At 39.4% G+C, this 12,812-nt stretch overlaps 1 protein-coding gene across 5 annotated transcripts in view; it reads right to left on the bottom strand.

Annotated features, from left to right (window-relative positions):
- tiam2a (TIAM Rac1 associated GEF 2a) overlaps positions 1–12,812 on the bottom strand; it is a 122,286-nt gene that overhangs the window by 12,194 nt on the left and 97,280 nt on the right. The window lies entirely within an intron of this gene.

The raw sequence follows: 12,812 nt of genomic DNA, 5'->3' as shown, positions 1-12,812 counted from the left end.
AGCAGCGATAAACAGAACCGAAGCATCACTAATGATATCTGCAATACATTCATGTTTTTGATGACAATCACATTAAGGATTAAATCCTCACTGTGGACAAGAGAAGCAGCTGGGGATGTGGAGGGTAATAAGCTCCTGAGAAACACACTGAAATCAGCTGAAGGATAACTAAAGGCAACTTAAATAGGAATGCTGTGATTGCCACCGTATTCCTATAGGTAGCCGTGAATCAGCTGATGCGAACTTGACTAACGTGACCTGCCAGAACTGATGCTACACTTGATTTTAAAGAAATAGTTCACTTGATGAACAAAGTGAAAATTCTGTCATCATTTACTCCCCCTTAAGATGTTTCAAACCTGTATGAGTTTCTTTCTTCTGCTGAACACAAATGAAGGTATTTCAAAGAATGTCGGTAACCAAACAGGTGATATACCCCATCTTGTCTTCCATAGTATTTTTTTCCTTTAAAATATCTTCCATTGTGTTTAGCAGAAGAAAGAAATTCGTTTAAAAGGTTTGAAACAACTTGAGGGTGAGTAAATGATGACCGAATTTTCATTTTGAAGTGAACTATCCCTTTAAGTAATATTAGTAGAGCAGCAGCAGTAATAGTGGAAGATGATAAATAAAATAGTAATGAAATATAATAAAAATATATACCAAAACACATTTCCATTTTGTCCCACTTAGCTTTCATACCACTATTGTTTCAATATTATTGGTTTGTACATGTTCCTGTTTTTCCCTTTGCCCACGAAAAAATACCCAGTCTGTTTTTGATAAATAACCAGTTAAATTGAATTATCTTCTGAATCCACACCTCTGCTCTGCGTTTTAAAGAAAGAGATAATCCAAAAGACATTTATCTACTGGCAAATCACCTGCTGTTTTCAGGCTAACTTGGCTAACGGCTTAATTTATTCCTTCCATCAATTATATACATTATGATATAATTAAAGCTGGGAAAAAGTTCTGCAATTAACTGTTGTTGTTCAGCTCATCAAACTAAATTAACGAAGCATCTTCTTGGCCAATTCCTGAAATAGCTAATGCTAATTTAGCTAATGCGTTCCCCCAGAGGGTCACTGTATGATCCAGCTCTCAGATGGTCCACTGCTCACCCCTGCTTCTGATGGGACGACCCACATGTGCTGTATGCTGGGATACCAGTCTTTCATGATGTCAGTAAACTTCCATTTATCATGTATGGGATTAAGACACACTGGTGTTAAGAGCGGAAATATATATGAACAATTGCGTTTTATCAATGATGGTCAAATAAAAATACTGATGCCAAATGTTTTAAATAGTACTTGTATTAAATTACTTGTGTGAAAAATGAGTGTGCAACATTGTACAGCATAAACATCAACAAACACACTATTTAAAAGGTACGGCTAAATGAACCCATATTATAATGGTTTTATATGAACATTATTTTAAGTTCATTTAAAAAACTTGTTACAACATGTTCTGTAATTACAGAAATCTGTGTGATGTATTAGTTATTTTTTAATTCGACAAACACACCTAGTTATAATTATAAACACATTTGGTTTATTTCAAGGGGTTTGTGATGCACTTTTACAGGGCACATGATCTTCCTTTCCAGACACATCTAGACATCACAGACATGCTGTTAATAACTGTAACTAAGCCAGTGTTTAGAAAACTAATAGTCTGAATCCAGTGCTTTAGTGTGAGTAGACCTAATGACAATTTATAGACCGAAAACTACTGGACTAAAAGAAAACAATGTCATTCTCATGTCCAAATGAGCAATATAAGTTCAAATGTCATGTGTTTTATTAAATATGAAACAAATGTATGTTGTACTCCACAAATGACAGTTCGTAAATGGAAAATACAGTTTTAGAGTAAGATAAATATAGAGTAAATATTAAAAAGTCCTTTAGTTCTCCACTTTTATCAGTGGATTTTGGGAAAACACATATTTGAAAGCTTTCCCTAGCCGTTGTGAAGACAGTTTGGAACGTGATGAGCAAAGATGACAAAGTGACAGAAGTGTTTCATATAAGAAGTGTGTGCCAGCATTACATGATTTATGCTGGATCTACACCCCAGAGACCGTAGCTGCTCACATCTTCTTAAATATAGTGATCGGTTTCAAAATAACACGACACTGATGATTTGGAGGGTCACATCTCATGTGTACAGCACTTACACTGGTAAGGATCGCAGCCAAGTTCTTATTAAGGTCGTACATCAATACAAACAGCAATATCGCTAACAGTGAATGTCTCAAAATAAAGGCTTCAGCATCTCAGCTTCAGCTCTCAGAGAGCTGTGAACAAGTGAAACAGCTGACAAGGACAGATCTGTGACCACAGGGGAGAAAAACAACAGCAAAGCCCTTTCCTGGCTTTAAACCAGCCAGACAAACTCCATATTGAACAGAGCACATACATCCTGCTGCTGCAAAAAATATATAAACTCAGCACTTTGACCTGTCTTAACATGTACGTTAACTTGAGTCCAGTTGACCAAAGACCTTACAACAACCGATCAATATACAGGAAACAGAGAGCACTGCAAAGTGTGTTTGTGTGAAATGAGTCGTGACTAAACCAGAAGTGAAAATGGGATCTCACAGATTGTTCTTTAGTTGGGTTTACTAATTACACACCGGCCACTCCGGAGACCATGTGCTGTTCAAATTCAGTTTAGTGTACCGAGAGAGAAAGAGAAAGAGCAAGAGGGATAGGTAAAGCTCAGCCCAATCTTCTGACAGAAAGCGTAGCTGTCGTAGGACCACCCAAAGTAAACACTGGGGCTCCCAGGACATCTTCTCAGACATTAGTTAAACAGAGATTAAGAAGCCTCAAAAACACTGCAGTGAAAAATCAACATTATGCCTCAGCATGTAGGTTGCATGAAATATGCATTGTGGACACATCTTGCAATGATATGAAGTATAAATAGCATGAATAGTATGCACACAAGTAGAAAAAAAATATTAATGAATATGTTCAAACAGCAATCGAGCAAATTTGTCTGAGTAAACGGTGTGATCTAGCTGCATAATTTGTCACATGACCCTACAGTATACTTAGAAAGGGCCCGCATACGTAGTAACATGGCTTGACAAATGCGGGTGGATTTCAGCAGTGGCGTGTAACAGTCACTCCTACTAGCCACTTTGGCGGGTTTCATTTTATATATAGCCTAAATAAAAACATTTCATCAATTGTAGTCTTTTACGGCACCTGAAATAATAAACTAAGAGCAATGCTGTTAAAAAATATCGATTTTCAATACATTGATACTAAAATATCTGAAATGCTTCCATACTCATTTTCCGCAGAATAGATACAAAATACCAGCTGCTCTTTCTCTCTCTCTCATCTCTCCGACAGCGAGTGACACACAAACCCTCCTCTCCTTACTCACTCATTTCTTTTGCTCCAGATGAATATTGTTGGTGTTACAGGGCTTGAATTTCGGCGTGGGATTGCGCGTACTGCACATAATTTTACTAATTCCCACAGGGTTTGTGTTCAAACACAAAGTTTTCAAGCATAAAAGTGGCTAGAAACTTTGGAAAACCACTAGCCACAGTGGCTGGTGAGCAAAAAAGTTAATGTCAAGCCCTGCATAGTAATACAAGTTATTTTTTTTCATGACAGGTCAAATGAGATTTTTTTCATTGCAAACGTATCCTGGTATAAAACATATCTATCATACATGTTGGCGAATTGTCAATGTACTGTATAAAATCATGCCAATTGATTGGCTAAAGATTGGCAATGAATTATCAAATGAAGCATCTGGTATCAGCTTTGGGGTAAGTTGTGTCAGTGGCTGAACTAAGCTTTGCCAACAAACACAATACAACATACTATTACAAAATGTTTTCACTATATTCAGATATACTGAAAATTATATATTACATTGATGAAAATTATTATATGACAATAATGTCAAGAGTTAGTAAATCTGTTAGTAAAAAAGTTGTGTCACTGAAAATCTATTTAATAGACACTTTCTTCTAATTTCAATTGATAAGAGTTAACCAGAAATGTACTTAGAATAGTAAAAATCAATAATAATAATAAAAAAAGTCCTGTCATCATTTACTTTATGAATTTCTTTTAAAAGACATTTTAAAAGTGAATGGGCTCTAATGGGTGCAAATTAACATTGGACCCCATTGACTTTCATAGTATATCTGTGTTTCACAAAAGAAAGAAATGCAAACCGGTTTGGAATAAACAATAAACATGAAGGTATCTAAATTATAGCAGAATTTTTGGCTGAACTATCCCTTTAGTACCCGAGTCTTTCCAATGCTCTCACGTGATATCCTCTCAAACAGCCAAGATTTCGGGTATAATAAAAACTCCAAACACATCAATAAGAGGCCGAGGGAGGCAGGAGACGTCATGCTGACGCATTAATGGAGCGCCTGTAGTAGAATAGGTGGGAAAGCCCAGCCCGGCACAGACAGATAACAGTAATGGCTGGTGCTTCTGTCACCAGGAGGTTAAGAGAAGCGCTGCAGGTTGTGAAGACCCCATACAGGTTCCTGTTAGCCTCACGCAAGAACCTGCAAATTATCTGTGACACTCTCCTCACGACACACACACATTTACGCTGAGTGTGAACTGGCTGTATAAATTTAAGTCACTGTGAGAATCTGACCAGCAAACAGGGCAAACCTCCAAATATAGATACAGAATTACAGAACGGTACTGCATAGTGGTAACATGAAATGTCTGTTTGCATGCTATGGGTCTTAAATATCTAATTAAGATATAATAACTGCATCGTGTGGAGGTGAAAAAGACATGCAACATAGTGCAATACATAACATAGTTGAAAGCATCAGTTCTGGTTTTCCCCAGATGACGGCTCCTCCAGTGCTGTGATACCAGCTGTCAAAAAGATTCAGTCTGACAATCTATCCTACTTGACAGAAAATGTTCACAGCTCACGGTTTGAGGAGGAATAAAACTGCTTGGCAGTGCACGTTTTGAAAGCTTGCGATCCGAGTGACACAATTGGCCCCACTCAGACCTTATTAACAGTTGTTTCAGGTTATCTGAATGCGATGGACAACACTAAATAAAGACAGGGCTCAAAGCATTTCGAAAATGCTTTACCATTTAATCATCAAAGGCACTTTTGTAGGTGGTCAGGGCAGATCTGGTCACAACTGCATTTGTAGCAGAGGCATGTGGAAGCAGTGGACAAAAATGTGGATTAAAAAATAATCAACAGTACATTAAAAACATTAATAAGGGTTCAAATCATTTTTAAAAATCACTGGTTTTCTAAACTAAAGCACTCTTATAGAGAGTATGCGCATGACGTCACCGTCGGCCGGAGTGACTGTGGTTACGTCCACCGAGTGGCAGAAAGACCGAGCAGCATTGGTTTTCAGTGTGAATAACCAGCCCGTTCTCATCCCAAGGCGTCATACATGTGACGCTTTGGACATTTTGTTGAAATCTTACGCACATGGCATCCTTTAGCGTCAATATGAGACGCAGAACCCAAGGCGTCATACAGGTGACGCTCGTCTAAATCCGACGCACATGGCATCCTTTAGCGTCAATATGAGACGCAGATCCCAAGGCGTCAAAACCGTAACCCTACCCCAGACCAAAACCTACCCATAACAGTGCGTGTTATATTGACGCTAAAGGATGCCATGTGCGTAAGATTTCGACGAAATGTCATATGGCGTCACCTATATGACGCCAAAGGATGAGAATGTGTTGGAATAACACACAAAACACATCTAAAACGGGAAAGAGCTTTGCGATTGACTGTCCAAATAGCTTAAACAATAAATCTGAGGTATATTTTTACAGACTGCCGAAAGGAACAGTGAATCGCTGCAATTCATAGAAACAACTGGATGAGAGGCAGCGAAAGGTGGATATGCAGTTATCATTTTGTGTCAATATGCTGAATTTAGGGGTAAAATCATACACTATATATTATATTGTTATATATTGTATTGACAACTCATCAATTCAATATTTACCATCAGTTTTCTGCATATTCTGTTCATATACTCTTTCTGTTATTCTGCATAATTGGATGTTTTTAAATAAACACTGACAAAAGGGCTGGATGATATGAATATACAGTATATAACATTGATATAAGTGATCACCCGGATTTAGACCTACCTATAGTATTTATATATAAAGCGTTCACAGGCAAATTAGCTTTATTTATTCCCCTGTGTCGAAATCAGGCACATATAAATGTCAGGAAACACGATTTCTGGCTGCATGTCAACATCCATGGATCACTGGATCTTTGGTAAGTTGTAAGGAACACTATATCGAGCCCAAACTTTAGTTTAAACTGAAAATTTGATTTTTTTTTTTACTTGCGGTTTCGCAGTTTCCCCTATTAAATCCAGTCACCCAGCAGCTATTTTGCCACTCAGCTGAGGGTGTGTGTCCCGGCGGGAAAGTGACGTCAATGCATTCACTCTATTTAAATGCACCGGTTATGCCACCGCTGCCTAGTATCCCGTCTTCTCAACACACATGCGCACTCTACAAAAACCTGCCGCTTGTTTACAGTACATGTACGCTCCAGTGGAAGCAGACGTTTTAAAGCACCTTCTCTTAATCCATTCAACAGCGTAAGGAATGTGTCTACATGAGTTTCAGAGCGCTGCTTTCTGCAGAAACCCTGGAATAAGCCGTGTTCTGAAGTGCATGTAAACGGGGTCACAGTCCAACAGCGGATAAAGATTCAGAGGGATGCAGCGTCTCATTGACATGCCTTGGTTTCACTATGCTCTAATAGAGCTACTAAAACACCATGAATGTAAAGAGCATAACTGCAAAGTACAGGCGGAAAGTCATGTGAGAGGAGGCAGTGCCTCTAAAAACTATGATTTGCTCATTGTCCTGAATAGGTCAAACTGGTGGAAATGGATAATCTTATTACAAAGTAAACAACTTATTCACTTATATATTACCATTTTAGACATGTCTAAATGAAATAAACTCAAATGATCTGTGAGTCAACTGGTTTTTAGTGAGCAATGAGCATTCAGCTGTGTTAAAGGTGCACTACAGAAGATTTTTCGTTAAAAAATGAACAAAAACATAGTACATTTAAAAGAAAAAAACAATTCTCTGTACAGGAACCCCCACCCTAATTCAGAACCTTTACAATAATAATGTATAATTTGAGCTGTCAGGTTGTATTTCACAGGAAATGTCAGTTTCACATCATTGCGTGGTTGTGTCACGTCTGTAAACAAAGAGAAGACTGTCTATTCCAGAGCATAGCCATAGCTAAACTAATAAGCAATATCATTAACGCAATGGAGCATTCAAAGAGGCAACCATATGAGGAAACATTCATTGTTAAAAGAAAGAAAGCCTGTTCAGAGAAGAGTTTACAAGCAAAAAGGAAACGTGACCGAGCCTTTAATAAAACATCAGACTAGCTTTCCAAAGATGGCGACAACTCCTGAGACAAAGTATTTAAAACAGACCCAGCGCTGGCCTTTTGCTTCACAGCTGAGGTATCTAGCAAGGTATTCGCGAGTAATGCCTCGACCGCTAATGGGACAACTCTTTACAGTGTTGAATTTTACAGTGCACTTCCCTGTCTGCGAGCATCACTACACCTGCAGTGTTAACACTGAAAAGAGAGTGAATTTTAATCATATTTATAATAGTAGCCAGAAAATAGTTGGTGGTAACAATAACAGCTACGCGAAATGTGTTTTACAGTACTTATTACTGTTTATGGTTTTATTTTTGAAACAGTTTAAAAATGCCTAAATGATTCAAAAGTTTTTAAATAAATAAATGTCATATTGATACAGAAATACAAAAGTATACCAGCATTATTTGGTTATATGCTGTAAAGTAAATGTTCCATCTGCCTATAACCCAGAAATGTATTTGTAACAAACTTTAATAAGCCACTGTAAACATTAAATAGGCTCAATATAATATAATACACAATTTACTTGCCAAATAAACAATGAAATAATTAAAGTAAATAACCCAATTAATAATAATAATAAAAAATAATCTTACTGCAGGATCAATATTTTATAAAGGATCAATTCTCTCAAACACCAGTCAGTATTTCAAAATTGATCCGCCCTAAAAGAAATGCAATCAAGCGGTCAATAGAGACACCTTTGAGATGCTTGGTCTCCGAACCCTCGTGTTCTGAGCCATAAATACACTCACCATGAAAAGCAGCCGGTAAAGTATCCTCCAGGCTGCTATGGCCTGGTATTTTGTCCTTTTGGCCAGAGAACTGCTCTTCCTTCTAATCTTGCCCACCCTGAAAGTTGGCATGTTTGTTGAGTTACTCTTCAGCTCTGGTCGTGTCACACACTCACACTCACTCAAGACATGTCTCCTTCCTCAAACTGCAAGTCAACCATCAAGCATTTCCAAAATTCGAAGTGTTAGGCTAGTTTTCTTTTTTCAGCTTAGGGTGCTTTCTAAAAATCGATCACTAGCAGGTTTTGCGCATGTACGAGCAAGACTAAAACTGCTGCTGTCCACTGAAATCTGCATATCAATTGCTGGCTCGCATGACCCCGCTGCAGTTTCCAGAGAGCATAATGAAGCGCTCAGACAGTTTGCAAACACCACCAGTGGCCTACAGCCTTTCAATAACATCAACACAATGGAAACGTTTCTGGATGGCCTGTGAACACTAAGGCTAACATTACCATGCATGCTGAAAGGACAATTGTCTGAAAATATTAACCAGAACAACACAGTTGAGAGGAGAAAGAAAAAGACGTCCATTTTATTTTATTCTTTTAAAATGTAATCTGCTTTTCTAACGGTATCAAAATAGTCTGAAGTTTTCCATAAACATTGATGAACTCTCCTCATTTTGGCCCTGGGCTATCACACAGCTCCCGGGCAAATATCAATATTCTTAGAAGGATTAATGTGAAAATATACAAAATTACATGTGTTGCCTGGTTCTGCGCACTAGACAAAAATCTACCAATATGATGCCCGTGGCGTCTCAGAGAGTGGTTTATTCACATACAGGTCGTGTAACACTAAACCCTGGCAGGATCTCAACAACACAAACACCTGCCAGTCAGATCCTTACATCAAAACTAACCTTTACCCACATCTGTCAATGGTGTGAATTGAGAAAATGTAATAAATATAAATCAAATTTTTTTTTTACCAGCCTAGCCATGAAACAGTATTTTTTTAATAAATATATTTTGTTGCCCTTGCTGTTCCTAAAATATTTGGCAAACAGCTCAGATGCAAGCCCCGAGCAAGTGCTAGAGTGACACTGACAATAAATCAGAAACAATCACGGGTTTGGACATTGAGAGTACAAAGCTTGGTTTACACAAGTATAATACAGTTAGCAACCACACATTACATCGCCAATATGCAAGCATGTTGGATTCATAACAAATAAGGTGAGCCCATACATTTGGATTGAGCCATGTCGTGTTTGTTTTCTATCTTGCAATCTGACACCCAATTTCCAATGAATTGGAATGAAACAATATATCATAAAGTATTTGAATGGACCACACTTGGAATCTCTAACCTTATATGCTCATCCTTTACTGAGGTAAAGTTTAAACAAGCACTGTAAACCAGATACTTTTATATCAGTCATGACAGAAAGTTATTAGAATTTGGTAAATGACAAATTCTTGGGAATTAGACATTAATAGTGTGCATTTGTACAAGCTTTTATTATTTTGTGGGTATCAGTGTTTATCAATATCAATTTTATAACACATGTTGTGCTTGTTAGGCAAGGCAAAGCTAGACGCGGTAAGTTGAGCTTGTTTGTACAGCACAACACACACACGGTGGAAATTCAGTTCCGCTTTCCCTGGCAGCACAACAAATATCAATGTCTTGCTGGTGCGGAAGATAAAATGTGCTCTTCTGACCTTTTATTACCAGTGCAATTGCTTCCGAATATCAAAAAATAACAAGAGAGCTGCCTCTGCCATGATCTTTTCCCCCAGTTCTCTAAAAGTGCAAAGTGGGATATATTTTTGGGGCATATGATTAATACTTTTTAATGTACCCTTCTTAAAAAATTCATAAAGTTAAGTTCTCCACAAGGCCATTTTTAGAGCTGCGCGACATACTATTGCCCCGTTAAACCGACACTACACAAACAGACTTGAATTTGTAACAAAACTTGTTCCATAAAACAAAAGGAAATTCTACAAATACAATCACTGAGCACTTCAAACTTCTCACTTTATTAGCTGAATGAAATAACAAACAGTGGTGGCTTCTCTAAGGTCGCAGGAGAGAGACTGTGGGAGGCAGAAGGATTACGGGTCTTGTGTGTTTGCCAAAGAGAAGGATTAACCTCATTTGGCATATTCTGTGTGCAAGGTGTTAAACTAATGCTAACTCCCCTCCTCAACAAGTCAACACCAACAACCAGATAGTAACTCTTGCACCACTTAAAGTCTGACATTCTCATCTTATTGTGTTGATATCTGAAAACCGAGGCGTTTACAACTAACAACAAGAGCTTGCACAAGAGTGCTGCTCATACAACAAAATGAAATAAAAATGTATGAGAAGCCAAGAGGATGTAGTGTCCCTGGAGAAAGCAATGGCCATTGCTCAGAGTAAAATGTCCTGTCACAGCGCAGTCGAGCTCTGACAGGCTGTGATTCATCCCTGAGGTTACAGCAATTGTGCCATGTAGCCATTTTCTTTTTAAAGCCCGATAAATAAAGACACACACACATAAATCAACGTGGATAGCCATGCAACCCAAATGGCACTTGCAGTTATATGCTCTAGTGCACATTTTAGACTTATTATTCTTCAGCATCCAGTTTTTTAATAATGAAGCCCACTGTGTCAAAAGCAAATCTAAGATTTGCCCAAGATGGAGGAGGCCAAGTTGTTTATAAAAACAAATATACCATTGTGATAATAATATTGAATTATCACAGTTGAATAATGTGCTTAATTACAGCTAAAATGTTTCTATGACAGCTATAAATCCTCAGACAGGAACACCAATGCAATCGACGCTGTTAAAAATATATCCGCAGTTAAAACTGACCAGGAGTCAATCCCCCCACCATACAATAGCATTTGATACCATGAAAACGGGTCCTTCGGGAGCGTTCTGGCAGGCCACGCAGGCAGAGATCTCCTCTAGCAGTCGGGCCAGCTTGTTCTGAAGCAGCCGATGTACAGTGAGAAGGGTTGAGTTAAGGAAGATGTCCTTGCCTTCCTTGACACAATCTGGCCAGAGCCAGCACATGGTCAGGAACGAGCAGAGAAACTCGACGGGCGAGTGCTCGCAGAGGCAGAGCTCGATGAGAGCGGTGAGGTAGATGCATGGCCTGGCATCCCGTTTGCTCTGCTCTGCCATTGGAGCCGACCCCGTCCCATGGGCAGCGCTCGTAGAGTTTGTTGTTCCTCTCCTTCGGATCTCTTCCCGACCTCTGGCTGTGTACAGTACTGTTAAATAAGCCCAGATTATTAGTCAGCTCACAGCCATATGCTGACTGACTGGCTTAGTCATTCCCATCCCCCTAGTTCAATGCTAAACACTGGGGGTCTGGAAGCTGGAAATGGCTCCCAAAATGGCTTTTGAGAACACTTTGTTTGGCTAAAGTTTTTGCAGCCAAAGCTAAATTTTTCGAATGATTAAGACTTCCCTAGCCTGGTTAAAACCAGACCATTCTCAGTTGTAACTGAGTTATGGTCTGGCAAAGCGTCATAGACAAATTATTTCCAGAGGGGCGTCGCCAACGGACGTCGCGGATAGACCTAAACCCAATCAGAGCGATGAAGGAGATGACGTATGCAGAGCGGCGGAGAAACATCTCCGAGTGTGGTTCTTTGTTCGGTTTTTAACAAAAAGGAAACGTTCAAATCGCTTAAAACAGACGCGATAGCTGATTCGAACGAGTGATGTTCGACGGCGGCATCCATCTTTGTAATGTAGGCTACAAAATCTGCTTCAAAATCCCAGCGCTGTCGTCATCGTGTAAAGCCCGCCCCAACGTTTCTGATTGGTGCCTCGATTTCGACGGATTGGAAATGGGCTTGAATGAGCTCTTTGCCAGACTAACTTTCAGAGCAAATCTAAAGTTGTCTAGGTTTTCCCAGGCTAAGACAGAGATGGGGACTCGAGTTTGAGACTCGGACTCGAAAGACTTCAGACTCGACTCGGACTCGAGCTGCGGGACTCGTGAACAATGTTTATTTTTAGGAAACGTCTGATGAGCTCTCTGTTATTCCCCTCCCTCCGACCCGTTACCTAAAACCTGCCTACATAACACGTACTACGTGCGCGTGGCCACACATGAGAGGACAACAAACAAACATGTCGACTGCACCGGCCGCTGCTGTGCCATTCATCGTAAGCTTTGGGTTTAAAAAACTTCAAACAAGACGGGCCAAATAAAAGAAGCGCTCAATGCAAAATATGCGGTATCTGCGCGCGTGCACCTCATGGTGTTCCATGAGGGAGAGAGAGCGCGAGAGGTATGGGTGAACGAGAGAGAGAGAGAGAGAGAGAGAGAGAGAGAGAGAGAGAGAGAGAGAGAGAGAGAGAGAGAGAGAGAGAGAGAGAGAGAGAGAGAGAGAGAGACGTGCGAGAGGTAGTGCGGCGCGAATGCGCTACGGCGCTCTGCAATCAAATACGATTTTAAATAGGCTTAGTAAAAATAAAATAAAAAATTGAAAATCAATGTGTGGCGGTCAGCCAGTGTTGATATTGTGGCGGGCCGCCACAAATATATGAACGTATGAGGAACCATGTATTTCACATCATTTGGTTCCAATAGTGTTTTG

This window comes from Rhinichthys klamathensis, unplaced genomic scaffold (assembly GCF_029890125.1).
Source record: "Rhinichthys klamathensis goyatoka isolate OS25496 unplaced genomic scaffold, OSU_Roscu_1.1 h1tg000123l_1, whole genome shotgun sequence".
Classification (NCBI taxonomy): Eukaryota; Metazoa; Chordata; class Actinopteri; order Cypriniformes; family Leuciscidae; genus Rhinichthys; species Rhinichthys klamathensis.
Note: the sequence above shows the minus strand (reverse complement) of the source record. Positions and strands in the feature narration are given on the sequence as shown.